General features: G+C 52.9%; 1 pseudogene; it reads right to left on the reverse strand.

The window, feature by feature from the left end:
* On the reverse strand, nt 1–1,218 carry LOC119713827 (feather beta keratin-like; annotated as a pseudogene).
* Nucleotides 1,219–4,027: the final 2,809 nt, after the last annotated feature.

Consider the following 4,027-nt stretch of genomic DNA (forward strand, 5'->3'; position numbering starts at 1 on the left):
TTACAATGCAGCATAAACTTTAATGAGTCTCAAGAAGCAATCAAAGCAGCTCGTGGTCGAAGAAATCCAGTCCAGGCTGCCACAAGGACAGCTGCCAGTCAGACCCCCTTCACCACAATGGGATGCATGTCTTCCTCCCTCACATGGTGAGAGGAAGAACAAAGATGATGCTCTTGACTTGCTTCCAGATGAACTCATGGCACAGGACAGGATGAGACAACAAGGACTCATGCTGAAGAGAAGAAAGCACAAGAAGAAGATGTCTGCTGGCCGTGTTTCCAGACAGCGCAGGCTGGCACCCTGGCTTCCCTCTCTGCTCTGCAGGAGGCCACGAGGGTGCTCAGCCCCTCTGGAAACTCTGGCCAGCAGCTCCGTCCTCAGTCCGGCACCGGGCTTCGGGCTTCGTGGTCGATGTGATCACTGGACATCCTCGCGGGCTTTAGCAGGGCAGGCACCTTCTGCCGCTGTAGCGGCCACCAAAGCCAGAGAGGCCAAAGCCCCCGGAGGAGATGGGCACTCCCTCCTCACTCAGGATGCTACCAACGGCAGCTGAGGTGGTGGATCCCACAGCGGTGTTCTGGGGGAAGGAGCTGAGGATGGGGCCGGGCAGGGTCACCACCACGGGAGATGGTTCAATCACCACACGGGAGTCCTGGCACTGCCGGACACAGGGCTCGTTGCAGCTGTTGGCAAGTGGGGTTGGCCCACAGGGACGGCACAGATCGTAGCACGACATGGCTGTGGGATGGAGGCGCACCTGGAAGAGAGAGTAGGGAAAGCACACGCAGCGTGTCAGCAGCAGCCTGACAGCCTGCTGGCCAAGACAGAAGGCATAGTCTGGGGAACAGGGACACAGTCGACGAGGACAGAGAGAAGTCCCAGGGCCCCTGCAAAGACCGTCCTAGACCTCCTCCCACCTTCCCCCTCAGTGACAAGCAGAACAGCAACAGAGGGAGCAGAGTCAAGGAGCAAGGCCCACACCAAACCTACACGGAGCCAGAGCCTCGGTGGAGGCCAGAAGGCCAAGGGGAGAAGAGGAAGAGGGGAGTACGGAGAAGGCACTTGCAGCTCACCTTGTTCACCAAGGAGGAGGAGGCAAGAGAAGTGGATGAGGCAGCTTGCTGTTGAATGAGTTTTTATACTGTTCCAGACTGCCCCAGGCCCAGAGGCACCATTTGCACAAGTAATGTTTTTACTAGCAAGCTCATCTCACATGCAAAATATTGCAATTTAAGAATCTCTGGCATTTATTTGTTCCCTGCAATGCTCCCTTTTCATTTCCTTGCTCATGTCATAGCCATTCTGCCACGCTGGCTTCTTTCAAGTCACAGGATTAGAGGCCAGAATGTTTCCGGGCAAAAATACACATCAGCACAAAGAGATGATGAAGACAATGATGCGGATTGTCCTACCTCTTTAGGGAATGGGAGCCTCTAACTCCCTGGAGCCTTGCTCCAACACTCATCCTGATTTCTGGTGTACATCTCCTCCCTAGCCTTGAAGTTTCAGGATGGACTTCCAGGTGTGAGGGTCGTCAGCATTATCAATCTCCCTCCTTAACGCAGTGCTTACTCAGGTTCTTTTAGTCATTGTATTTCTAGGCAGGGCACCTCTAATCTTGGTTTTAGACTCCCTCAGATTAACAATTGCTCTTGGGAGAAATGTGCCTGGCTCTTCTTTTGTAATCCTACTTCTCCCCTTCGTACCTTCCTGCTTTACACCTCTTAACTCCAAGAATCGGGAATGAAGGCTGCTGCCCTCCCAAGAGTTTCTGTTGGAGAGCTGTGGTTGTTTTACTTGGGTGGGCGGCCGAGCTCCACAACAACCGCTCCTTCACTCCCCCTCCTCAAAGGGAGAGGTGGAGAAAATAGGATAAAAAGGGATCAAGGTTTGAGATAACGACAGGGAGATCGCTCAATAATTATTGTGATGGGCAAAGCAGCCTCAACATAGGGAGATAGTAAGATTTATTGCCTATTACTATTTATTGCCTATTACTAACAAGCTAGAGGAGTGAGAAACAAAGAAAAGAAAACAAACATGCTTTCCTCCCATCTGGCCTCTTCAACCTCCTCCCCTCGAGCGGCCCAGGGGAATGGGGGATCGGGTGTTGTGGTCAGTCTATATCATTTGTCTCTGCCGCTCCTTCACAGTCACTCTCGTAACCTGCACGTTGGGGTCCCTCCCACAGGATGCAGTCCTTCCTGAACTGATTGTGCGTGGACCTCCCACAGGCAGCAGCTCTTCAAGAACTGCTCCAGATATGGGTCCGTACCACAGGGTCAATCCATCAGGAGCAAACTGCTCCAAAATGAGTCCCCCACAGGCAACAGCTCCTGCCAGGTCACCTGCTCTTACATAGGCTCCTCTCCACAGGCCACAGGTCTGGCCCGGAATCTGGGTCCGGCAGGGGTCCTCCACAGCCCGCAGCCTCCTTCAGTGCAGGTCCACCTGCTCCACCGTGGTCTCCTCCACCGGCTGCAGCATGGAACCCTGCTTCACCGTGGTACGCCATGGGCTGCAGAGGGACAGCCTTCTTCGCCACGGTCCACACCATAGGCCGTAAGGGAACTTGGGCTCCAGCACCTGGAGCACCTCTCCCCCTCCTTCTTCACTGACCATGGCGCCTGCAAGGCTCTTTCTCACGACTCACTCCCCCAGATGCTGTGTAGCAGCACCTTTTTTGTGTGTGTGTCCCTGTCTTAATTATGCTCACAGAGAGGTGCAAACAGCGTTGCTTATTGGATCTACTCTGGCCAGCAGTGGGCCCTTACCTAAAATGGGGCGTCTTCTAGATTCTTCTCGCAGAAGCCACCCCTGTGGGCCACTGCTACCACAACCTTGTCACATAAACCCACTACAAGAGCTTCAATAACAAAAGCACATGCTGAGTAATTGATACACATCTCTGTGCCTGCACAGCAGGCACAAGCACATATTTGGTAGGATTTCCCCAGGACGCCCCACCCACCCTGCTCAGCAGCACGCATGCTCCGGGAGTCCTCACAAGGGCAGCCAGATGAGCAAGGGCACCAGACGTGCCCCTAACTCTGCCTGAGGCAGGATCAGAGTGGCAGGAGCACAGCACTGCCTGTGGAGGACAAGAGTATGGGAAGGGGGGACTGAGAACAGAGCTGTTGGTGTGCCACAACCTCGGTCTCCCCAGCTTGAGGCCAGGGTGGAGGGACAAAGCAATCATTGGCTTGGGACCAACCCAGGCACAGCCTAGCCTGCACAGCATCAGAATGGGATTTTTGGAGGGGTCCTGCAGGGCTTCTCCAGACCCACTTGGCTTCAGGACACAGTGATGCACACGTAATACCCTGAAAGACATTACACTTTTCACCACAGGAATGCTCCAGTGGGGAAGATGATACTTGTCCTGCGCTATTCCTGTCCTCTGCAGTGTTTTCAGGACAACTGAAAGATTCTGCATAAGCCCTTTCAGAGGAGAGAAAACAATCTTTGCATCGCCATTCACATTCCGTCGCCATTATACACACCAAGGCTGAATTTATCTGCGTCCTGCCCAGATTTAAAGGGGCCTCACATCACCCTCTAAAAGCTGTCCTGGCTGCCACCTATCCCTTTGACTTCTTTGGGACTCCCTCCTCTTTGTGGCTTTGGCAGGTGTGCTTGGAGGAGGGATGGGCAATACAAAATGTTTAGAGTGCTAATATACCATCAGCGCTTCATCCAGTTGGACATTGGCCTGCACAAACATACCTTCCAGCAATTCAAAGGTTTGCTTCATCAACGGGGAGACAGGATCAAACCTTGGTTGTTGGTGATACGACAATTAGACAGCGGGAACTCCTGGACATCCTTCTAAGACCTTGCCAATACCACACCTCTCAGTCACTCCTACAAAGACCAAATTCCTTAAGGGTACTCATCTCCTACAGGCATGAAGGAGATCCACATTAGGACCATATCCACCCACGTTTTTCTACTCCAAGACATCACATTTCTCCCTGTACATCTTCACGGAACATCGCAATAGAAAAGGAACATAAGGAGACTCAGA

This window comes from Anas platyrhynchos, chromosome 26 (assembly GCF_047663525.1).
Source record: "Anas platyrhynchos isolate ZD024472 breed Pekin duck chromosome 26, IASCAAS_PekinDuck_T2T, whole genome shotgun sequence".
NCBI classification, from domain to species: Eukaryota; Metazoa; Chordata; class Aves; order Anseriformes; family Anatidae; genus Anas; species Anas platyrhynchos.